We start from the raw sequence: 26101 nt of genomic DNA on the forward strand, positions 1-26101 counted from the left end.
TTCTCCATCTCCAGCGCCCACCATCGAGCCTGGCTCCCTCTCCCTTCTACCCAAACGGGGCGGGTTTTTTTTTTTAGCAAGCTGCCTGGAGCAACGAATATGCGTTGGTCCACAGAGGCAAAACAAAAAAATTTCCCACCCACCAGTTGGTACACAAATGCCTAAACCAAAAAAGGAACACAACCCAACCTTTACAGGTAGGAACTCAGAAGCTGAGCTGTACAATAAAATAATGTAAAAATGGTAATTATTTATTGTAGTGCACAATTAAAAACAGAATAAAAACTACATAAAAACTATACAGAACTAAATGCACATAAGACCAAACGCATTTCGACCCTACTGGGTCTTCCTCAGTGGTCAGAATTGTAACAATACACTCTATAAAATGTCTAAACTCATTATAAAGTGTAGCTGAGTGGTTGAATGGAATCTGTAAATTATGGCTGCAACCAATATTTGTAAATTTTTTACTCTTTGGAGACCACCTCCTATGGCATATGCCTAGGCTCACCACTCTTCGCTATTATATAATTCTGTGCTGAGAGAGTCCCAAAATTATGGACTATTGTTTCTTTCATAAAGCTTACTGGGGGAAAGTGTCTTCTTTAAACATGTTTTTGCCACTATAAAATTCAACTACTAGAAAACATGGATCAAACTGTTTCTCTGGAGAGACCTAAGATACCACAGTATCTTTGTTTCTCCATATACCACTTCCTCCTGAAGCTAATGCTCTATAGCTGGCATTCACAATCCATGTTTGGATAATATATCAAGTGCACTATGAAGCAGCTGTCACTCTTCTTCCTTAAGGAAGGCCATTTTTTTTAAAAAAATTAAGATGTTAGGGACCCCAGCTGATGTTACCATCAGGTACGTACTCTCTTTTTTTTGTGGGCTAAAGCAGGTAGGTAGGTAGGTAGACAGGCGACTGATAGATGATAAACAGACATAAAGATAGATAGAGGGGGTGAGGCCTTCTTCTGGCATGCCGATATTGTTACGTGGCAGAGGCAAGGCTCAACACTCAGCTCTCTGCTTTCTTTGCCAGCACTCGAAAACAATGGTGTCTTTATTACAGTCTGCCTAAATAAATAATGCAGTCCTCTCAAATGAAAGAGAGAGACTTTTATTTTAGAGGGCTCCCAGAGTCGGACAACTCCTGACTTCTTAGCCCCATACATGAACTTCAGGTTATTTGCCTGATAGAGCAGATTGTCCATTCAGAAGCTCAGTTCCGCCTGAGCTAATGTATCAAGGTCATTTTATAGTAGCTGGGGAACCTGCCCCAGCCCTTTCAATTCAGGAAACTAATTACTCATTAGGATGACCTGAGGCAAAGGACACATTTGTCATGAACTGGTGAGAAAAACTTGGCCAGCTGAACTGTCTTTTCCTGTATATCTTCCATAGCTATAGAGTGCACTCCCCTCTTGCACTGGAACCCCCTGGTTCTTACTTGATCAGGAACTTACCCAATGCTAATTGTTTATTCCTCCCAGCCATATACAAAGAAAAAACAATCTACTTTCCAGTATAACAGGAAGAAACCATAAGTTTCAGAAGTTGGCAAATGAATCTTGGCTCACTGAATGACTCCTAGGGTACTTTCATATTCTGCTGAGCATTATTTTAGGTGGGAAATCCAATGGCCAGTCAAGTGTGCTTGTCCCATTACTCTGACTTTTAAAAACCTGGTTGTTTTGTAGACAATTTCTTCCATATGCAGTTTAGTTTAGTTCCCATAACTGACTGATTTACTTCATTTATTTTATTTGTTGTAGTTGATGATGATGATTTGTAACCCACCCTTCCTCAAAGGATCAGGACAGTTACCAGGGAAGTAAAAATACACAATTTAAAGTTTTATATAATTTAAAGCAGCGGTCCCCAACCTTCTTGTAGTCGGGGACCGCCTCCGAGGGTGGGAGAGAGACGGCAGCCCGGCCACAGCAGCTGCACGTAAACGCGCACGCGCAGTTGCCGCACATGCGCGTTTTCGCCACTAGGTAGCGCTAGCGCGCATGCGCAGAACAGCCGAACGTGCGCGTTTTCGCCAGCAGGGGGCACAAACACGCATGCGCGGCGGCTCCGTGCGTGCGCGTTTGCGTCGCTGGTGTGCCAGCAGCCACGCCTGCCTCTTCCCCTCCTCTCGCTGTGGGGGGAGGGGAAGGCAGGCGCGGCCGCTGGCAGCCCGGTACCATGGCCTTAACGGCCCGGTACCGGGCCGCAGACCGGGGGTTGGAGACCTCTGATTTAAAGTATAAAATCTAAACTTCCAATTTTTAAAAATGCAAATTCCTAAAAATACAAATTACTAAGAAACAGAACTATAAAACTGCCTGCCCAATGTTATCCTACCTAGAGAAGAAGAGGGGGTAGTATGTGGAATTATCCTTCCTCAGATGAAGACCAATGTGGTGGATTTAGGCAGGGAAGTCAGCAGAAATTGATGTACAGGCCTCAAGCAGAGGCCGGGTGAAACAACTAGGTTGTATATGCCCTACAAAACTGCTGGGCTCTGATCTCACCAGGCAGAATGTTCCACCAGGCTAGGGCCAGGGACCAAAAGGCCAGTTTGATTTCTTTGGGCTTGGGATCCTGAGCAGATTTCAATCTGAGTGTTATTTGAGGGGTTTAATGGGAGAGGCCACCATTCTCCCTAGTGGGGGCCGCAAAGTAGATTAACATTTTCTCCCCTTCTCCATTTTATTCTCACAAAAACCCTGTGAGATAGGCTAGGCTGAGAGCATGAACAGAGTTCAACGAGATCTGAACACAATGGAAAAATGGGCAAATGAGAACAAGATACAATTTAATAAAGATAAATGTAAAGTTCTGCATCTGGGTCAGAAAAATGAAAAGCATGCCTACTGGATGGGGGATATACTTCTAGGTAACACTGTGTGTGAACAAGACCTTGGGGTACTTGTGGATTGTGAACTAAACATGAGCAGGCAGTGCGATGCAGCGGTAAAAAAGGCGAATGCTATTTTGGGCGGTATCAACAGGGGCATGACATCAAAATCACAAGATGTCATAGTCCCATTGTATACGGCACTGGTCAGACCACACCTGGAGTACTGTGTGCAATTCTGGAGGCCTCACTTCAAGGAGGACGTAGATAAAATTGAAAGGGTACAGAGGAGAGCGACGAAGATGATCTGGGGCCAAGGGACCAAGCCCTATGAAGATAGGTTGAGGGACTTGGGAATGTTCAGCCTGGAGAAAAGGAGGTTGAGAGAGGACATGATAGCCCTCTTTAAGTATTTGGAAGGTTGCCACTTAGAGGAGGGCAAGATGCTGTTTCCGTTGGCTGCAGAGGAAAGGACACGCAGTAATGGGTTTAAACTACAAGTACAACAATATAGGCTAGATATCAGGAAAAAAAAATTCACAGTCAGAGTAGTTCAGCAGTGGAATAGGCTGCCTAAGGAGGTGGTGAACTCCCCCTCACTGGCAGTCTTCAAACAAAGGTTGGATACACATTTTTCTTGGATGCTTTAGGATGCTTTGGGCTGATCCTGCGTTGAGCAGGGGGTTGGACTAGATGGCCTGTGTGGCCCCTTCCAACTCTTATGATTCTATGATTCATGTAACTGCTCTAAAGTAATCAAGCAAGCTTCCATGGCAGACTGGAACACAAGTCTCCCAAATCTTACTCTGACACTGAAACTATTGAAGCAATAGTTATATATTCTGAAATGGTCCACTGTCACAGCGTTTAAAAGGAAGAAGAATTCAGTCCTTGCCACATTAATGCAGCCCAGCTCTAGCATGACAGCTGTCTGGTTTGTTGTACTAGAATAGTTCCAATGAAAACATTCTACTGTTTTAACTATTTGCAAATAACCTCAAGACATATACCATTTCCATTTCACTAATGGCTACTTCTTATCTTTGCTCAAAAACCACAGTTCTGCACATGGTCATACAGAAGCTATTTATACAGAAGATACCTGATACCTGATACCCAAACAGAAAGCAATAATGTTACAATGAAAAATAACTTACATTTGCTGACAATGCAAGCTATATGGAATTACCTACTTTTAAAAAATATTTTTCATGTGTCAAAAAATGTAGTGATGAGGCAATAGTTTGTTGCCTTATTTCAAATTTTGAGATATGAAGCATAAGATTAACATTAAAAAACCACAGGGCAGGATTCTGTGCATGGACAACAGATATTGGCTCTAAAGGCAATTAATCAAATTGGAATCAGATTCTCAAAACAAAAACAAACAGTGCCCTGTTTTGGAAGCTATTATGGAGCTAGGGAAAAGGTAGAATAAAGTCCACATATAGTTGCCTCACTTTCCTAAACATTCGTTAGATTTCCATAACAAACTTTGAGTCCAGTGGCACCTTTAAGACAACCAGCACCAACCAGCGTGTCGATGCCCACGCCTCCCCTCCCCCACTGCGACGCTGAAGCACCCAACCCCAGTTGGTATTGATAGGTGAGTGCTGAGTCCTACCTTTACTGCTACTTGATTGGGCTTGCTCCTAATCCCTCTAAGGCAGTGGTTCTCAACCTGGGGGTCGGGACCCCTTTGGGGGTCGAACGACCCTTTCACAGGGGTCATGGCAGGACAAGCAGCATGGCCAGGGGGAGGGGGGACACCATCCACATAAGAACCTTGTGGAGTAGATCAAGATAGAGTGTTTGTCTGTCTGGAGCAGTGGAAAAGAGCGAGATTGGCATGGGAGGACAAGAGGCAGAGCTGAACTGAGAAACCCCAGGAAAAAAAACAATTTATATGCAATCATGAACAACGGATCTTCATGCCATTGGTCATTTTGGTTTAATTTCTGTGAAAGAACATTTGCATAATTTTATGATTGGGGGTCACCACAACATGAGGAACTGTATTAAAGGTTTGCCGCATTAGGAAGGTGGAGAACCACTGTTTTCTTGTCCCTTTTAGAGAGGTTTAATGTGTGGAAAAATGAGCCTCTTGTGGTGCAGAGTGGTAAGGCAGCAGACATGCAGTCTAAAGCTCTGCCCATGAGGCTGGGAGTTCAATCCCAGCAGCCGGCTCAAGGTTGACTCATCCTTCCATCCTTCCGAGGTCAGTAAAATGAGTACCCAGCTTGCTGCTGGGGGGTAAACGGTAATGATTGGGGAAGGCACTGGCAAACCACCCCATATTGAGTCTGCCATGAAAACGCTAGAGGGCGTCATCCCAAGGGTCAGACATGACTCGGTGCTTGCACAGGGGATAACCTTTACCTTTACCTTAATGTGTGTGAAAGTGTAGCTGAAGCTTTTAATGGCATGAGGTAAATGTCATATGAAGTCTCTATTGAAAGGATAGATGTTTTTCTTTTTCAGGTAGTTGCAGCCTATTGTGTAGCTTGATGCAGAAGGAAGAAAAGGGCTGCACGGAACCCATCAAGGAAAACTGTATTTGTGAAACCCTACATCAGTGGTCCCCAACCTGCGGGCCGCGGCCCAGTGCCGGGCCGCGAAGGCCATGGCGCCGGGCCGCGGCTCCCTCTCCCCGCCCCCCCGCAGTAAAAAACTTCCCAGGCCGCAAGCTTGCGGCCCGGGAAGCTTCTTACTGCGGGAGGGCAGGGAGAGGGAATCAGGGCCGCGCCACGCACTACGCATGCGCGTCCGGCCCGCGCATGCGTGGCCCGCACATGCGCGGTGCGCAGGCAGGGCAATTGCCCTGCCAGTCCCCAGCCTCAGAAAGGTTGGGGACCACTGCCCTACATGTTTCGTGTCAAGCTTCTTCCTCGTTCAGTTTAATACACAAGGGAAAGTAACATTCTGCTGAGATGTTGAAGTGATCTCCCCCTAAAGAAGCTTACTGTAAAATGCATTGTGGTTTCACAAATATTTAAGATTCTTTTCCTGGAAGCACCCCCCCCCCATTTTCTTAGTTTGATGAAGGCAAGGAGACAACACAAGCCAGTATTTTTAACATAAGGTTTTATTTTTCTGTTCTTCTTAAAGCCCTTGCATTCCAATCATCTTCCTTTCCTCCCCTCTTTTTTTTCTTTCAGTCTCAAGGGGCTGTAGTCTGCCCAGAAACAGCTTGCAGTCTACAGAATGGAACTAACTTCTAACCATCACCAAGGAACAAACATCAACTATTAAAATAGACAAGAAACTACCTTATACTAAATCAGATGCTTGGTCCATCAAAGTCAGTATTGTCTATTCAGACTGGCAGTGGCTGTCCAAGGTCTCAGACAGAAACCTTTCATATCACCTACTGCCAGACTTTTTAAACTGGAGATGTTGTTGTTGATGTCAGCCATTTAGTCGTGTCCAACTCTTGGCAATCTCATGAAGTGTATCGGACTTTGGGGGTGTTTTCCAAATTCCACTGACCACAGGATGGTGGTGAGAGGGGCCCCTGGGTCTTTAGTTTTCTTTTCATTGGCCCTGACTGAAGGCTTGGTGGAAGAGCTCCATTTTACAGGCCCTGTGAAGGGCCCTGATCTCTTCTGGGAACTTGTTCCACCAAATGGGAGCCAGGACTGAAAAATGGGAGCCAGGACTGGTTGAGGCCAGACATGCTTCTCTGGGGCCAGGGATCACCAGTATGTTGGTATTTGTGGAATGAAGCGCTCTCTGGAGAGTATAGGTGGAGAGGTGGTTCCTCAAGTACTCAGGGCCCAGACCACGTATGGCCTTGAAGGTATTACCAGAACTTTAAGCCTTATCCGATATTTAGCTGGTAACCAGTGCAGCTGCTTAAGCATGGGCCAGATGTGCACTCTCTAGGGTGTCCCATCAGGACCCTGGCTGCCGCATTCTGCACCAGCTGCAGCTTCCAGGTTAGGGATAAGGGTAGGCCCATGTAGAGCGAGTTGCAGAAATCCAGCCTAGAGGTGACCGTCACCTGAATCACTGTGACTAGGTGTTCTCGGGCCAGATAAGGGCGCTAGGAGCTTAGCTTGGTGCAGGTAGAACGTTAGCCTTGATACTCTCGTGATCTGTTCCTCCATGGAGAGGAAAAACATATACTTGAGGGTCTAGCAAACATTGAAACCAATGCCTCTGATTTAAAAGATTCTAAGATCTTGTATAAAGCTTAAAACTCTTACTTGCTGGAAACATATTAACTAGTTTCCCAAATTATTGTTACCTCAGAGTTATAATTGATCCACCCCTGACATTTTGCCTTGATTTCACTAGACCTTTCCCTCTCTACATTAAATAAAATATTTTTGATCTTTCAAAAGCCTCTTGTGTGCCATTTTGTATTAGTTTAAGAAGGGAATCTTGTCTCTTCCCTCAACTTCCTGGGCTGAGTCAGCGTAAAAATATAACATTGTAACAGGGTGGGACAGCCATAAACCTTCAAATAAGAAGTACATAAAAAGGGCTACTCGGTCAGAAAGGAAGAGAAAACAGGGTGTGTAAGGAAGGGAAGAGGCCAAAACCATATTTAGTGGCATGTGAAGGAGGCAAGAGGGCGAGATCACCATAGTTGGTGACAGCATTGCCATACAAAAATAAAACCCACAACTAGTTTGTCCCACAACAAATACAAACTAAAATAATAAAATATTTTATAAATTCGAGAAGAATTACAACATAATTCCTGTCAGAAATGGCACCCACCACACAGACCCAGAGAGGCATATGGGGATAATCAGGGAGAAGAAACAACAGCTGAGGAAAATCCTAGCCAGGATACAGAAGTTATGAGAATGACAACTGAACGTGCATAAATAGAAGTGGAAAAAGAGAAAGGCAATATTGAAGGAAAACAACAAATACAATTAGCCAAATCTGAATTTAAAAAAAGAATTATGCAAAACCAAAAAGGAAAACCAAAACCCAACCTAACCAGAAAAGTTAGAAATTATTATGAGAAATGCTCTCATATATAAAATCAAAGGCTTTGTTGGGTGAAAAATTTGGAAAAAGTTTTTTCTGACTCACATGGGAATGCATTGGCGATTGAGAGCTGGGCAAAAGCAGACAGTGGTGGCCTGTGGAAGTACATATTTAAAAGGTGGCCTCCAAATCAGATACCTTTATATTAAATAGACTAGTTGAAGCAGCACCTAACAGATTTTTCTATGCCATCCAGCAAGCCTTTTGACACAAAATATTTGACTGCGTTAAAGTGCACTGGTAAAGACAAACTATAGTCAGGATAACTGGCCGGTTGAGACAGAACGAGAAATTATAAGTCAGTTGCCAACATTTGGCATATATGGTTCTGTACTCAATATTCAATATGCTTCTCAAGCCATCTGTAGGATGTGTAATTTCCAAAAGTAAAGTACACTGATACTTTTTAAGGTGCATCAAATAATAACTTTGGCTCACTATGACCATTTGCACATCATGGGCTCTGTGTTGGGCTGCAGGCTGGAGTTTGACCAGCGCAGGTTGCCCTGCCTCTTCCTACTCCCACACATGGGAGTATTTGGCGCAGAGCACCTCGTCCACCCCAAATGTGTGCTCCCGCAGCAAAGTTCCCAGTGCACAAGTGGTCAAAGAAATCTTTGAGCTTTCAACATGTTTAACTAGGACTAGGGGAGGGGTGTTGCCCGGGGTGGGCAGGGTTTCGGGAGGGTGTTCAGTGTCATTAAGTCTACCTTCCAAAGCATCTTTTTTCTGCAAATGAACTGATCTCTGTCACCTGGAGATCAACTGTAGTCCATTACCAGAGAATGTTCTTCTCTAATGTAATCAAATATTTTGTGTCTGCAGGAATGCAATCCTTCCCCTCCTCCCCACAACCGTTATCCACTGTCAGCTTCCTGGAAAGAATAAAAATATGCAACTCGTCTAAATTCCCCAAGCAATAACTTTGTGCTGAATATAGAATGGAACATTAAAACTGTACTACTGTATCGATCAATACAAAATGTCAAACTCATTTCAAATATTCTTGTATCAAGCAATGTCTGCAAGAGCTCTTAAAGTGTGAAACAAAACAGCTTTCCGATGCTTTGTTCCTCTAAAACAGCCTTTCTCTACCTTTTTAGCATTGAGAAACCCCTGAAATATTCTACAGGCTTCAAGAAACCCCAGAAGTGGTGCGATTGTACAGAATATGGTTGGGAAGCGTAACTGTGTACATGCCCACCCAGGGTCCCCTCCCTTCCCACCCTTTCCAGGCCCATCATAGGCCATTTAGGGAGGGGGAGACAGGTCAACATGACTATATATGGTCATATCACTTGATAAATGTTTAAGCAATTTTAAAAATATATTAAAATTAACTCCCAGCCATTCACGAAACCTTTCCAGGGGCACCAAGAAACCCCAGGGTTTCATGAAACCCTGGTTGAGAAAGCCTGCTCTAAAGATTCTTTGAGAAATATGAAAGCTTCACTCCTATAATTCTTAGAGGCAATGAGGTATTCTAATATTGACTTTAGATGGCAAATCTGAAAATCCCATACATACTTCAATGACATAGCCAAGTAAAACCAGATATAAACAGGTAGCTGAAAACAGGAACAAATATTTTCGACAGCCCTCCGAGGCGAGGCAAGAAGTAGAATTAAAGTGTCTATACCTATTTCCTTATGTTCTGAAATCTGAAATTCATTACAAGCTGAAATTCAGGACAGGTAAACAAAAGTTAGTGGAAAAGCCAGAGCTAAGTTTCTATTGTGCCTGGGCCAAGTTTCAGGTGCCAGAGAAGGATTAATGAGTTACATGTTGAAATGTAAATCTTTGCATATGTAGAGCACAAAAGGGATTTATTTTTTAAGGGTAGCAGAAAGATGGTGATGTCAAGCACTTTGTCTCTTTCAGGCTAAATGGCAGATAATCCAGCTTTGTCTGTGGTCAGTTACCTACCTTTACTGAGGCTGTTCAAGTCCAGTCTTAGCTTGTGCAGTTAATTCCCTCCCACACTTCTATTTAAATCAGATTTCTACCAATTCCTGCCTCTAACCAAGCCCGGTTTGAGGATTCACTGGGCCCATAACACCAGTGCCAGACTGAGGCCCAGAGGCTCTTAGTTGTTGTCATTTCTGACTCATGATAATTTTATGAACAAAAGCCCACCATCCAGCTCCATGCAGTCATTTAAGTTTTTGTAAGGTCAATCCACATGTCCTTATGGCCAACAACCCAACACATATCAACATGGCTGTAGGCACCACTGAACGAACAGGCAGACACACTTAGGATCAGACTGATCCTTCAACACAGAGCCATATGGCAGAACAAACTAGGCCAAAGAAATGTTGAGTCCAATAGCACCTTTCAGACCAACAAAATTTTATTAAAGATAGCAGCTTTCGTGGGCATGCACACTTCATCAGAGAGAAAGAGTCATTTTGAAATTTTCCCAAGAAGACAAATAACTTAAGTCTTTTTCAGCATAAGATATACTTTTGAATGAAGCTAAACTCTTCAACTCTTTAAGGAAATCCTTCAACACAAGCAGTGATCCTCTAAACAAATGCTTTGGGGGCCATTTGTCCTGCCCCCCAACCCCCAGCACTTGAACATACCACTTTTGTTCAGTCCCTACTCCCTAGATGCAACGTAGCCATTATGTACTGTTGGAACAGAGAATAGAGCACTGAAGGGAGCAAGATGAGACAGCAGCACCTCCCCTTAAGGACAGATTCAAATAGGTAGCCATGTTGGTCTGAAGTAGCACAACAAAATCAGAGTCCAGTAGCACTTTTAAAACCAACAAAGATTTATTCAAGGCATGAGCTTTCGAAAAAGGGTGCTTGCACTTGAAAGCTCACATCTCGAATAAATCTTTGTTGGTCTTAAAGGTGCTACTGAACTCTGATTTTGTTCTCCTCCCCTTAACAGCCTTTTTAATATCCAGCCTTAGGAAGGGCTCTGTGCAATCCCTCCGGGAATGGCTGATATCTTAAATTCCAGGTTAAACTGTCTGCTCACCAGTAGTCCTTCCATCTTGTCAATATTAAGTTTCAGTTTATTAGCCCAAATACACTATAAAACTGCCTCCAGACACTGATTGAGGGTTTCTACTGCCTCCCTGAGATCAACTGGAAGTGTGAGAATGCAGTGTCATCTGCATACTGGTGACAACTCATTCCAAATCTTTGGATAACATGACCTAGCAATTTCATTTGTGTATTAAAAAACATAGCAGACAAGAAGGAGCCTTACAGGACCCCACAGGCTGGGCATTAGCACTATTTACTGAAACCTACCCTCCAAGTAGGACCAGAACCACTGAAAAATGGTACCTTCCAATACCAGCCTGGAAAGGCTGTTCAGAAGGATACCATGATCAGGTATTGAAAGGTGCTGAGAGGTACAGGACAATCAACAGAATTGAACCCTCTCTGTGTCCATCCCCTGACACCAGCGTGACCAAGGTTGCTTTAGTCTCATAACCGGGCCTGAAACCAGAAAGGGGTGACCACTTGCTATCTTGAGGAGGCATTCTCTACCTCTTGGACCCAGTCAGCCCCCCTCCCCAGCAGATTTAATTAGCTAGGAAGGACAATGGTCATATAAACAGGCAATAGGCCTCTAATTTCCAGGGATCCCGTCCACATGGTCTGTAGTGGTCTGTCATTCTCCCACTACCATATATCCCCCTACCCCCATACATTTCTCTCCATTCCCTTCTTCCAAGGGCATCATTCCCATCAGCAGGTGGAAAACCCAGAAACTCAGTAGACCAGTGGTCCCCAACCTTTTTATCACGGGGACCAGTCAACGCTTGACAATTTTACTGAGGCCTGGGGGGGGAGTAGTCTTTTGCCAAGGGACGTCGCTGCTGCCACCTAAGCCCCTGCTCCACTTGCTTTCCCGCCGGTGCCCCTGACTTCCTGCCGCCTGCTGGGGGGCGCTACCAGCAGCAGCTGTGCAGTGCTATGCCGACAGGGAGCCCCAGCCATGGTGGCTGCCGGCGAGTACCAAAGGTGAGCTGGCAGCAGAGTGGCATGGCTTCCCCTGAGGCAGCAGCCGGGTAGGAGGATGAGGAGGACCTGCGGCCTGGTACCAACTGATCCACAGACTGGTCCCAGTCCCCGGACTAGGGGTTGGGGACAACTGCAGTAGACAGTGGAACAATGGCACACCCAAAGCCAATAACCTTTAAGCAAACCTCCAGACCAACCTTTCACCTGTGTCTTGAAAAATATAACATAGACACAAGTCCAGACCCACTGTTCACCTGGATCTGAGCAGAATCCACACACAACCAAGCTCTTACCTGGTGAACAGACATTCAAGTTGACACATATGTTACCCAAAGTGGATTTATCATCATATATAAAAGATAATACTTTATAAATGGCAATCTGCAGTGAATTAAACATCTGGTATATGAAATGGCCTTCTCCTAATGCTGTGTGTGAAAGAGGAAGAATGGAGAATAGACTGATGCACATTAAAAAGTTGCCATCAACAAGGAAACTTTATTCTATAGGGATTAAACCAAAATATGAATAGTAGGAGCTCTAGGCTTTTAATTTTAAGAGCACTTCAATGTATAAATTCTCTAGTAATGTAAAATATGCACCTCCTGCAAATGTAACAGAGGGTTGGGAAGATTGGATTCAGAAAAATAAATATTTCTGGTGCAATCTGAGATGTTTGTATATGCAATTCTTACTTGTCATGTGGTATAGACATTTTGTCTTTCCTGTACCGTCGTATGGCTGATGGTGGCTACTGACAAGGAGGAGCAGACAATATGGTTAGGATCTGCTTTCTGTCAAAATCCAAAATGAGCTTGGAAAATATCTGTTTCCTTGAAAATCCTGCAATTTGACAAGCTCATTAGTGAGCTGAGCAAAAGGTTTGTTGCCCAGCATCACAGTTTGTTATGAATACACAAGGCACTGCTGAATATTTAATTCTTGTTTGCAGTCAAAAAGAAACATAAAACCAGAATGGACTGTTTGGTGGATGACAATTCTGAAAAAGGAAAACAAAAATTCCTTACTAAACAAGACATCTGAATACCCAGATATCACTGGGATATATAAAAATGTCATGGGAATATATAAAATACAGAACCAGATGCTCCTCTCTGCAGCCCTATCAGTATGACCCCCGCATTCCAAAAGATTTATGTACATATGGAAATTTCAGGACACACCAAGTCAAAGAATTGCAAGGGGCCTTATGGACAGTCCAATGCAACCCATTGTTCAATGAAGGAATAGTTTAGAATATGAAATTACCATTCACTTCAGTGGTAGCACTAGATGTACATATAGTAATGTTTATGTAACTTCCCTAGATGGTAAAGAGAACAAAGGAATCAGCAGGTCCACAGTCTCTTTGTGCTTTCTAGAAATTAAGTTGCCCTTGGGAGTGAAGTGTAGGTACTTCAAAATATCCTCCTCCATGATTAGCCCTAGTATTACCATAACATGATCTTTCCACTTAATTTTATTTTTATTGATGTGGAACACATCTATTGCCACGCTCCCTAAAACAGAAATAATAATGGATATGATGTCCATTATTCTGCCTTAGAAAGTGTGCTAGTAGATGGCAGCGGCAGCAGAGCTCAGAGCTGGGCCTCAGAGCTCTGCTGAGGTGCCGCCCATCTTCCCAGGCTCCTCCTGCCCTTCAGAGACCAGGACCGGGTGGGAAGAGGGGAGACATGGCCGGCATCAGCAGAGCTTCGAGGCCCAGCAAGGAGCCATACTCAGTACTCGAGTGTGCCACCAGTGGAAGACAACAGAACTCCTGCTGCTGCTGGTGGAGAGGAAGGGGAGTGTGTGCGTCTGCGAGGGAGGAAGGGGAGGGACCAGGGAGCAGTGGTAGATGGGAGAGGCGAGGGGGTAGTGGTGGGGAAGGAGTCTATGTGTGTATGTATCTGTGTGTGGACATGCATGTATGTCTGAGAGGGAGGGGTTGGGAATAGGAAGGAGAGGTAAGGGGGAGAGGCAAGGGGACAAAGGAGTCTGTTTCTGTGTGCATGTGTATGTGTCTCTGACAGAGAGGGAGGGGACCAGGAACAGGGAGTCCCAGAGCAGGTATGTGTTCCACATAACCTGACATAGTCGGACTCTCACTAGATTTTTTTGTTGTACTTCTATACAATCTTTTCTCCAAAGAGCCTGTAGTTTATCCTTATCCATCCTCTATATATTTGTGAAACAGCCTTGGGGGTGGAACGTGTTGGCTGTCCAAGTTGGAATAGGGCCAATCAGGATGCAGGCAGCAATGCTTGCTGCACCCTGATTAGCCCTGCCCCTACAGCTCCCACTCTCCTTCCCTGGATACTAGCCACATTCCTCTCAGACATGCCAGAGACACACAGAGCCCTGCCAGACCACACACTAGCCCTCATTTCCTCCTATCACTCCTGCTGTGAGAGAGGCACACAGGGACACAGAGAGAGCTGCTCCAAGTTGCTGACAGAGACACAGAGAGAGCTGCACCTGCTGAGACCGAGGGAGAGAGAGACAGAGAGAGCTGCCCCAAACTGCACACCAGCCTCCTTCCCTCCTAATTACCTGCTATGCCTTCTGCTGTGAGCCACATGGAGAGACAGGCAGGGGGAGAGAGAGAGATATGCAGAGAGAGATCGGCACCTACTTGTGTCCCCTGGATCCTAGCACTCATTATATGTGCTCATTATTATGCTTGCAATGGGCTTCCTTGCTAGTCTGTTCCCTCATAATAAAACAGTAAGGGGTGTCAGGGTGGGCTCAGTCCATGATGGGGGGGGGCCAACAATTGGCCCCTTGGCCCCGGACTGACAAGTGGAGGGGCCAATCGGAAGGCTTCCGATTGGCCCCTTACCAGGACAGACCAAAATTCCAGCCAGCCAGGGGCAATCTGAAGAAATGGCTGCCAGTCTGCTCCTGACCACCAAAGGGAGAGGAGGTCAGAAGGGCTGCCGAGGGGGATGAGAACAGAGGCTTGGACAGGCTGTGCCAGCCCTTTTCGCCCCAAGGCTGTCCTGACTGTCAAGTCCAACTGTAAATTGCCTCAGAACCCTGACAGAGCTGGCAGGAGGCTGCAGAGTGCTCTCTCTCTCCCCTCCCCTCAGGCCTACTGCGAAGGAGCCTCTGACAGGCCCTGACTGAGGGGAGGGAGGCATTTTCCTTCAGAGAGCAACGCAGGGGAGCCTGAGGGCCTTCCTTTTGAGGGTGGGGGACTTTCCCCTTCTGCCAAAAAGTTGGCTGACAGGGAGGCCACAGAAAAGCCCCTTCTCAATTAAAATCTTGCTCTGGCCGGGGGTTAGGCACAGCCAAGCCATGTTTCTTTCTTCTTTGCAACTCTCTGCAGATTTGAGGCCACTGCACAGCATTATTCTGCAGACGAAACTGGTTCTTTTGTCTCCTGTTTCATTTGCACAACAACCCTGTGCAGTAGGCCTCAAGTATTTCAATTCAACAACAACCTGTGTGGGAGGCCTTAAATGTTTCTTCTCTACCAACACCCTGTCCAAAGTAGCCCTTTCTGCCTGGGGAGCTGATCTTTATACTCTGCAGCTGAGCTGTAATTCCAGGTGCTCTCCAGGCCACACCTGGAGGTTGGCTACCCCTGGGTTGGAAATATTCCTGGAGGTTTGGAGGTGGGACTTCAAAATCATACAATGCCTCAGAGTCCAGCCTTCAAAGGAGCCATATTTGCCTACAGTTGGGAGGGAGTGGTTCAGGTGTGTCCCTCCTGGGCTATGGGCTATGGCCAGACCTTACCAGCAACTGTTTGTATTCTGGGGCACAGACAGGCAGACCAGCATCAGTCCTGTGAGTCTGGAAAGTGCAGGAAGATCTAAATAAATATTTACAGCCTGAAACTGTAAATAGTGAACAAGTAAATGAACTTTTTCAACCTTGGCCTGGCAAATAAAAAAACAGTATTAAAAACCTTACTAAGGTCAAGACTGCTGTGCACAGAGAGTCTTCCTCTTAGGGTTGCCAGCTTCCCTGTGAGGCTCTCTACCCCACCTCCCTCATGGGAATTCTGTTATGGGGAGAGAAAGGGAAGATGATTCCCGACCAACATCCAGCTCCCCGCCGCCCTCCGCATGCCGCCTACCCAGCGTCCGCGCCCGTCGACCCGCAGCTGCCTGCCGCCACCCCGCACCTCTCCACGCCTCCAAGAGCCCGGCCGCGCCCACTGCTGCCACAGCTACACGCGGCTGCCTCCGCACGCCTGCCACGCCGTGATCACAATACCGCCGCCCCGTCCTTCAACGCCTGTGAGCCCCAATACGGCACCTGGAGCCCGCGGCCGACGCCGGCCCGCTCCGCTCCCAGCGCTGCACCTCGCCCTCGCAGGCCACGCAGCACCATGTCTCCGCCCGCTTCCGCCGGTCCCTCCTGCCGGACACCGTCGCCACACCGCCACGCCGGGCCCCTGCCCTGCCCACGGCACTCGCCGCCAACGACAAGGCCTGGCACCACGCCCAGACACCCACCCAACTGTGAGTCTGGCACCGGACAATGGGGGGGGAAGACACACAGCCTGCAGCGCCCACGCCCAGCCGCACCGAACCCCACGTTCCTGATGCTAGCGCCCGCTGTATTTACACGACAGCAGGCTTAATCCCTAGTTTATATATATTTCCGAAAGACTATCAAGTCAACTTCACAGCTTTCCCAAGATTTAAACATGAATTTCCAACAACCTTACCCAACACTCAACATAATAGGGACTGAACTGCCATATGTCATGAAAAAGCTGGATCAGCCACAAGGACCTTTCAAGGTCCACACAAGGATCTCTGAACTTCTGGGCTCAGTCCTCTTCTCAACAGATATTTCTGACACTAGGCAAGTTTCTTCCTGGAGTTGCAGAACTCATGGTTAGCCATGCAAGTCAGGAGGCTGCAGCAGGGAGGGAGAAGTCAATGAAATCTCTACTTTCTTTCTCTTCTACTTGTAGATCTCTGCTCATGCAGGAGGAGGAGAAGAGCTTGTTTTTTAATACCCTATTTTTCTCTTCTGGAAAGAGTCCCAAAGTGGTATTTCTTTCTCTTCCTGTCTCCACAAGAGACACCCTGTGAGGTAGGTGGGGTTAGGAGAGCTCTAAGAGAACTGAGAGAACTGTGACTAGCCCACCATTATCCAGCTGACTGCATGTGGAGGAGTGGGGAATTAAACCCAGTTTTCCAGATTACAGTCTGCTGCCCTTTAACCACCACACCATGGTGGCTCTTAGTGATTTTGCCTACTTTTCCCTCCTTCATGTAGCACTTGCAAGTCTTGCAATCCATGGGATAAACTTTCCTTTCCACTGAGATATCATGGAATCCAACTGGGAAAGCAAAAAGGTCTGCCACTAACAAACGACACATAAAATCTTGTGTTATTTTTAGTCACATCTACAACACCTGCTTTTCTAATACTGTAGTTTTCTTTAAGAGCCTCTTGTGGCGCAGAGTGGTAAGGCAGCAGTCTGAAAGCTCTGCCCATGAGGCTGGGAGTTCGATCCCAGCAGCCGGCTCAAGGTTGACTCAGCCTTCCATCCTTCCGAGGTCGGTAAAATGAGTACCCAGTTTGCTGGGGGGTAAACGGTCATGACTGGGGAAGGCACTGGCAAACCACCCCTTATTGAGTCTGCCATGAAAACGCTGGAGGGCGTCACCCCAAGGGTCAGACATGACCCGGTGCTTGCACAGGGGATACCTTTACCTAGTTTTCTTTAGCTTGCTGCTGCTTTGCAAAATAAATATATAAATAAATAAAATGGATGCTGTTCAAGCTTGTTTATCTGCAACCACAGACTAAGATTTAATAGCTGCCTCAGATTTTAAAGCTGCATAATTTCAAGTCTAGATGATAATTATCTTTTGCATAGGTACCCTGAAACACTGTCATTATGTGGAAAGGATTCTAGCCAACTACACTCCTAGGGAGTGTTAGAGAAAGGGAGCAAGCAGTCGGCTGTAGGTCAGCAAACCCAGCTGCCCGCCTTGGAATTCCCCTAGCGATACAGATGACAAAGCACTGTCAGAGCCATCCTTGCACCAAAAATGTACACAGATTCTGCCAGAGGTTTTTCATTCTGGCTACAGATTTCAAGAGACATATGTAAAAAGACTTTCTTCCTTCAAAAACCTGACTTGAAAAATTACAGAGGATGATTCACTGTGCCACTGTTTTTGTTTTGCTGTTTGAAAATTCTGTGGGCACATCTGGTGGATATATAGTTGTTTCCTTTGTTGGCATGTTTGAGAGAACCAGCTTGGTGCAGTGATTAGGAGCTCAGACTTCTAATCTGGCGAGTCAGGTTTGATTCCCTGCTCCTCCTCCTGCAGCCATCTGAGTGACCTTGGGCTCATCACAGCCCTGATAGTGCTGTTCCCACAGAGCAGCAATATCAGGTCTCTCTCAGCCTCACCTACCTCACAGGGTGTCTGTTGTGGGGAGAGGAAAGGGAAGGGGATTGTAATCCGATTTGAGACTCCTAGTAGAGAAAAGCGGCATATAAGAACCAACTACTCATATAACAACCAACTACTGGTGGATAGTTGTTTTCTCTGTCGGCATGTTTTGCTCCCCTTTTGTCACCATTTATGCAGGGGAAAGCAAAGAAGGACAATTCAAAGGTCCTGACTAATGTGGGTCCATACTTTGTGGAGGATGCAGTGCCCATCGTGCTATGGATAAGTTTCAGGCCTGTGGGTTTTCAAAGTCATTTTTCCTGCAAGAACTGGCTCAGGCTCATCGGTACTAACTGAGAATTCATCTAAAACAGAGCAGATCCCCTCAAAAATTATAAACTCCTTTGAAAAGAATCCTATTGAAGTCAATGGAGGATTTACAATTAAGATTGCCAGAAAAAGACAGCTTCATCCTGTGTGGTCACGTTACTCTGGACAATCTAGCTTTTCTGGAGCTGTCTGCGGTATTTATAAAACACTGGATTATTTACTTTTAAAGGTATACAGAGAATATATTAGCATGCCACAGTGTTTATTTCTTAAAAGCCTTTTGGAGACCTCTGGAGCCAAGGGGCACCGTTCAGTGACTTCTGCAGGCCTGGAACCCACCCACAGCGTGGCGTGTACTTCATCCTCCTCACAGCACTGACCCTATAGGCCAGGACCCTTGAAAGGACTTTTTCTGGTCTCCCCTGAATAAATGGTGATGAAAGGAGAGCAAAAATTGCTAACAAATAAAAGAACATCAGAAAAATTGAGGCTCTTGTTACTGATATTTGCCCATGACATCCTGGTCTCTTGATACTGAAATCAGCATGAGTTTTGAATTCAGGGGAGTGTACTTGTTTGTTTCTTGAAATGGACAGTAGATAAAATCTGTCTATCTGACTGATCTTGAGATGAGCTTCCCAAAGTTTCAGTATCTAACAGGGCAATCTTAAACCCTTACAAGTGTATAACCCTGGCTCAGGACTGCAGAGTAAAGATGTTAAAGGTGATGAATGTAATGAACATTTCGTAAAATATTCTTAGAACAGAAACATAGAATGATAGAATCATAGAGTTGGAAGGGACCTCATGGGTGATCTAGTCCAACCCCCTGCACTATGCAGGACACTCACATCCCAATCGCTCATCTACTGTAACCTGACACCCCTTGGTCTTCACAGAATCAGCCTTGGCTTAGGAAAAATGGAAATGGGGTGACATAGCTTAGGCACACCAGATCAAAGTGATCCCCCCTTTAATTGTTTACTGAATCACTGTAGCAGTTGAAACCTTGATCTACAAATTACCCACCTCTATATTTGAGAGGTATTATCTGGATCAGAGTCTTCTTGTTTACAAGCACGTTTCACAGGCACAGGCACAGTCTTCCTGTACTTTGCTATGGCACAGTGACACTCAAGAGTCATACATTAGAAAAGGGCTACTTCAACCTGCTGCCCGAGCAGCAGCTGAACCATCAACATCTTTGAATGTGAGAGAAGTAAAGCCAAAATGCAGGAGGACCCATCTGGCTGCAAAAGGGTGTGTGTGTGTTTTTTGGGGGGAGGGGTTATAAGTGTGGGGAGACAGGGATACTATCAGCCCTTCTAACCTCATGCTAAAGAGCAAAAAAGGCTGTTTAATAAGAGCAGGTGACCACCATGCATGTCTCTGTGTTAAACATGCCCTCTTTCACACTACACAGAATTATACTTCAGGAGCTCATATATTTCTGGCTAAGCCACCACTTCTACACATGGGAAACCTATCCTTTTGAACAATTCGTAGGCCAATGTACTACATGTGCATGTCATGGGCACAAACATCTTTCCTTCAAAAAATATTGACAGTACAGTCTGTGTTAATCACATTGCTACAATGGTTATGAGATATTTTAAAAAGCAGTAGCCCAAATTTTTAAAATGTTTTTTAAAAGCCTCCAAGAGTAGGACCAGGCCACACAGAGAATCCTCTCAGGGATTCAAAAACTAGAAGCCCTGAAAAAGGACCTTAGACTTCTAAAGTTTGGGTCAGATCCAGACTTTTCTTTGTGCAAGGGAAAGGCTTTTTTGCTTGCACACAGCATCTGCTTGTCCCATGTACTTTCCTTCCAAATGCAGGCCTCCATATCTTGTGCCATTCTGAGTATTTTTTGATCTTCAGGGGCAATTTTTAAAGACGTTTGTGAAGGAGATGGCTGCAGAAGGGTGGGGAAAGGAAAGATAATTCTTTTCTAATCTGTTCAGGTTACAATGCACAGGGTGGGGGGAGTTGTTTTGTTTTTTGTCCAATTGGCAATCACCTACTATTCAGTGCAATTTTAAAAAAGAGTTCTAGAACTCATTCCAACAATAGCAGGGGCTAAATACCTTGAAATCTATAAACTAATGTGTCCTTTTTGCCAAACGTGTTCAGCTTAATGGAACAAAATATTTTCCTGCCTGTTCTAAATAAAGTCATTGGTAGATCCCACTGATGGACTTCTTGAATTGTATTTACACTTGAAACAGGTCTGCTTCAAATAATATAGCATTTTTATGCACACATTTTAAAACCTCTTATCTTATTTGCTTATTTTGGTACAACAGTTCTTACATTTATCTCACTAGTTTAAGAATACTGGCAATGATTCCATACACAGTTACTTATGTGATAAGTTCTTGATTAAATTAGACACGCCCAAGTAATGGACCTCTTTCTAATTTTCTGCAAGTGATAATATAATCTGAATTTATGTATTCTCCTGAAACACTTTGTCCCCAAAGAGCTGCTTACTTCCTTTGCAGAAAGTCCTGCTCCAGAGAAGTAACGGAGAGCCCCCATTAACTCGCACAGGACAACTTCAACGTAAGTGGAACTCCTGGCCTTTTGACTTTTGCAAGTTCTATGGGAATGAATACAAGTCCCATGTACCTTCCAGCTGCGGTATATTGGAGATATGCAGTAACTCTGACATTTGTGTTTCTGAAAACACTTATGCCCAGTCTTACAAAGATACAGGCAACCTTTCCAGAGGAAATTAATTCCAATTTACTATATTGACTTTCGCTCATGATATATTAGCAAAACACTGTTCTATAATAGACACAATTATACAAGGCTCCTATGCCTTTAGCAAACACTGTTTCATACACTTTAATTTCTTATTCAGTCACATAAAATCAAGTCATTCACAGCTCACGCACAAGAAATAAATGAAACAGAAACATAGGCTGCAGGGGCATTCTTAATTATTTTTTGCTCTTGTTCTTCCTGTTGTTTGAAACAGGGAACTGATGTAGGCACAATATTCCAGCACTATTTTTCCACAATTAAAACATCACAAGCTGATCCAGTTTTTTTAAAGATGTTTTAAAACATCACTGTGCAATAAACCAAGTTCTAATCCACCTTTACCTATAGGTCTCCATTCATCTTCACTGAAGATATATTGGCTCCAGATGTACACTGATTTACTCAGGAACTAGACACAATACGTTAACCCTCTCCCCTCCCTTCCCCTCTGCAGCAGCATGACATATTCTCAAGAGAAAAAGAAACAGTTATAATTACCTGCTTGCCACCATCATTCAATGCTGCCTCTGTCCAACTGTGCTTCCCACAACAGTTGCTTGAAAGACCTCGTGCCCCCTCCCCCCCCCCATTATTTCCCTTTTAGTACCAGCACATGTTGCTTCAATTCCTTTACCCTTTCACAAACACACAAAGTGTGATTTCTTCAGACTCTTGAGAGAATGGAAGCTCAATTCTTCCAGTTTTCTTTGGTTCCCCTAGCTACTTTTCGATCGTAAAGGTAACTGGAAGAACTCCTTATCCAATCATTGGAAAGTAGGTGGGGCCAGAATAATGAACCTGAAACTCAAGCTTCAGATTAAAAGCATTTCAGGCTGACCCAGATCCCCTCATGCAAGAAGGAAAGAAAAGCACCCGCCAGCACTGGACAGAAGACCAGGGAGCTTTGTTCCACTCATTCGAGTTTGATTCAAGGCTCAGTTGTTTTTAATGTAAAGAAACAGTCCACGGGGCAATCCCATGTTCATGGCCGAAGACTGCATTAAGAGTAGAGGCTTGTCATGGTGACGCCTCACATAAACTCCTCTGTTTAGGAAGGCACGGTAAATGACACTGTGTTCCTGTCTGTATTTTATGATCAGATACTTTCTATTTTATAATATAAAACAAGCACTGATCTTCTGGTCTCCTGATCCTTCAAATGTAGGTATGTGATTATCCCTAAGCAATTGCTCTGGAAAATGTGCAGAATTCCCTTGAATCCATCAGTCAGTCACTTCTAGTTTATCTGGTAACCAAATATGTATTTCTTCCATCAGGACCTGGGAGTGGGGGGGAGGAGTTATTCCCCTTGCCCTAGACTCACATAATTGTGGGGAGCTTGTATTTTGCGCTGAACATTCAGGGGAACTTGGCAGCTTGCTAACTCCTTTGTGCCATTTTAATGGCTCCTAATCCATTCTATTATTCCTTTCCCCCCCCCCCAATATTTTTTAACATTTGTGAGAGCATTAGCCCAGAATAGGAAGCACATTATTCAGAAGAAATTTCTACCAGACTCCAAGTGACTTTGTTCCAGATACACAGCATTATTAACACTGATGATGAATGCAGAGAAGAGTAACACCAGCAGATTTGAAGGGATTTCCAGTATGTCAATTCCCAAGCCATGGTTCACGACTCTACTGGTGCCGTTACATGACATCCTTCAGTGTTGCCAACCTCCAGGTGCAGCTTGGATCGGACTCTGTATATTGTTATACCCCACTGGGGTCCTTCCCCAGGCCCCACCCCTAAATCTCCAGGCGTTTCTCAACCCAAAGGTGGCAACCTTAGGCCCACATGAAAAGAAAAGATAAGTAAACATCAGAATGAGCACAGTGAAGTGCAAGAGGCTGGGTGGGAATACCTAATATATTTTGCGGGTTGTTTGCTGTCACAAGAAGACAGAGGGGATGCCATTTCATAAAGTCTGACAACTATTGCAACAGAGACTTTCAGATCCGGGTGTGAGATTACCATAAAATATTAAAAGGTAAGGATTTGGTCCATAGGAAAAAGACAGTGCTGCTGAGCCACAGATACTCATCTATGATTAATAATGCAGCACAAACAGCTGCAAAAACTCTGTGGAAATCCCAAGCCCGTAGGTGTTTTTTAAAAAATATTGTTTAAGGGTTTTCCACCCTCCTGAACAAGCACCCACTGAACAGACCCATTAGGGTTGCTAACTCCAGGATGGGAAATCCTGGCTCTACTGAGGCAGGGGGAAGCCTGGAAGAGGGCGGGATATGATGAGAAGGAGCTAATCAGGGTAAAATGCCACAGTCCACTCTCCAAAGCAGCCGTTTACTCCAGGTGGACTGATCTGAATTGTCTGGAGAGTCCAAGAGATATCCAGCCTCCACCTGGAGGTTGGCAAAAGACAGTACAGGGCCTGGTTTGAGGAGGAGGCAAAGAGCTTGTTTAAACTGAAGTGCAACTGAGGTGTAACCGGTGTAAAGCAGCTGTGTGGATTAGGTTAGTATGGCAGCACAAGGGCCCCATCAGGTTGCCAGCTCTGGCGTGTGAAATGCCTGGAGATTTAAAAAGGTAAAGGTAAAGGTATCCCCTGTGCAAGCACCGAGTCATGTCTGACCCTTGGGGAGACGCCCTCCAGCGTTTTCATGGCAGACTCAATATGGGGTGGTTTGCCAGTGCCTTCCCCAGTCATTACCGTTTACCCCCCAGCAAGCTGGGTACTCATTTTACCGACCTCGGAAGGATGGAAGGCTGAGTCAACCTTGAGCCGGCTGCTGGGATTGAACTCCCAGCCTCATGGGCAAAGCTTTCAGACGGCTGCCTTACCACTCTGCGCCACAAGAGGCTCTTACCTGGAGATTTAGGAGGGGGGAATCTTGGGGGGGAGGGGACTGAATCTAGAATCTGTGGCATATCACTGGGTTTGTCTTCCAGACCTGCCATTTTCTCCAGGGGAACCCATCTCTGTAGCCTGTAATTCTGAGAGCTCCTCGGGTTCCACCAGCAAGCCTAGTGCTATGGGTGCCTGGGTGTCAGGTAAGCACACGCAGCTGCTTGACAGGCACAGATTAAAGGAGACCTTCAGCCCATGCAAAGACCTTTCCAGATCCGGGTGTGAGATTCTTAGCCTCCTCAGCCCGAGGTCTTAATCGGCCCTAATTCTCTGTGTTATGTGTCCAAAGGTTGAAGCCTAAAAGCAGCAACTAGCACCAAACGTTCTCGGGATCTACTACACCCCCACAGAATTTGAAGCTGGTTTGTTTGCCCATCTGCTCCCCGTGGGCTTGCCCATGAATTGCATATGACCTGAGTATGCAGGGAGGAATGTCTTTGTGATAACGATCAAGCATTCTCTCTGAACCAGCCTGTACTGCAGCCAGCAGGATGCTGGCAGCATGTCATATCAATGCTTTGCACTCCTTGCCTGGGGAGCACAACAAATTACTACCCTGAGTGGCTCAGAGCCTGGCCAGAGTGGAAAAGACACTACAATTCTGGCAGCTTGGCCTGCCCCCTTCCTAACTTGTTGCAATGCTATCTGTCCGGTTCTTGTGCAGGTCACACTCAGGACCCTTTGTGTGCTGTAACAAAGAAGTACATTATTGCCTTGTTCAGATTATCTGTAAAGGCACACAGCATGATAAAAAACATGAAAAGCTGCTCCTACAATGCTGCCATAATCCCTCACAAATGTGGGTCCAAGGGAATATGAAGTCCTTCTGAAACCACTGATCATGAACACCACTTCTGTTTTCCTAAGGCAATTTATAGACTCTGCAAACTGATATCCCTCATGGACTAATAATGCTGCTTTATATAAAGGCAGACCATTACTCCATCTAGCTAGCATTGTCTATGCTGACTGCCAGAGGCTCTCCGAGGTCTTGGACAGCACAGGGTCTTTCCCAGCACATGCTATATGAAATCCACAGGGAGGCAGGAATTGGATCCAGCACCATCTGCATGCCAGGCATGGCTCTGACACCAAGCCATGCATCTTTTCCTGAGCCTCTACCATAAACTGCCAATGAAGAGAGCAGGCATATGCAGGATATCCATGTGCAAATAACAGAGTTCTGACCTAGAAAGCTAGAATTGCTGCATGACATGGAATTAAACCAGGGAGGCAGGAAAGATTCAGCGTTGCCTTCTGCAGACTAGAAAATTCCTGGAGTTTTGGCAGTGAAGTCAGGGGAGGGCAGAGTGTAGGGAGGGGAAGGTCCTCAGTAGGGGAAATGCCACAGAGGACACTTTCCAAAGTAGCCATTTTCTCAGGGGGAACTGATATATATAGTCATAAGATCAGCTGTAATTCCAACAGATCTCCAGGTTCCACCTGGAAGCTGGCAACCTTAGTCAAAGATTATTACAGCTGCAGTCCTGTGCACATTCTAGTCTCAGTAGTCTTTGCAGGGCTAACTTCCAAGAAAACATGCATGGGGGTTTAATTTATTGATTAGTTAAAAGATTCATGCCCCAACCTCAGGGTGGCTTACAATATAATAGAATAGGATTAAAAATCACAAACTGTAGCAAACTTTAAAATACAGTTAAGCAAATTTGCCTAAAGAGTATAACTCTCAGTGAATAATTGTATGCCAAACTGTCAACACAAGGCCCTTTCAGACAGAATGACCTTGAAAAGCTGATGGATGGCAGGGATCATGGGAATTGTAGTCCATGGACATCTAGAGAGCCACAGTTTGGCCACCCCTGCTTAAGATGCTTGGAGTAGCAATAGAAAAAATTCTCAAGCAACATCAGCTAATGCCACCAGCCAT

The 26101-nt window shown here is 45.2% G+C and overlaps 1 protein-coding gene across 2 annotated transcripts in view; it reads right to left on the minus strand.

Annotated features, from left to right (window-relative positions):
- Positions 1–22068, minus strand: part of SHROOM1 (shroom family member 1) — a 95683-nt gene extending 73615 nt beyond the window's left edge. The window contains exon 1 of one of the 2 annotated variants that reach the window (XM_077326920.1): positions 21840–22068. The gene's annotated coding sequence lies outside the window, so the exon portion shown is untranslated. The remainder of the gene's footprint in view (positions 1–21839) is intronic. The other variant, XM_077326919.1, reaches the window with a different exon arrangement.
- Between the last annotated feature and the right edge of the window lie 4033 nt (positions 22069–26101).

This window comes from Paroedura picta, chromosome 3, assembly GCF_049243985.1.
Source record: "Paroedura picta isolate Pp20150507F chromosome 3, Ppicta_v3.0, whole genome shotgun sequence".
Lineage (NCBI taxonomy): Eukaryota > Metazoa > Chordata > Lepidosauria > Squamata > Gekkonidae > Paroedura > Paroedura picta.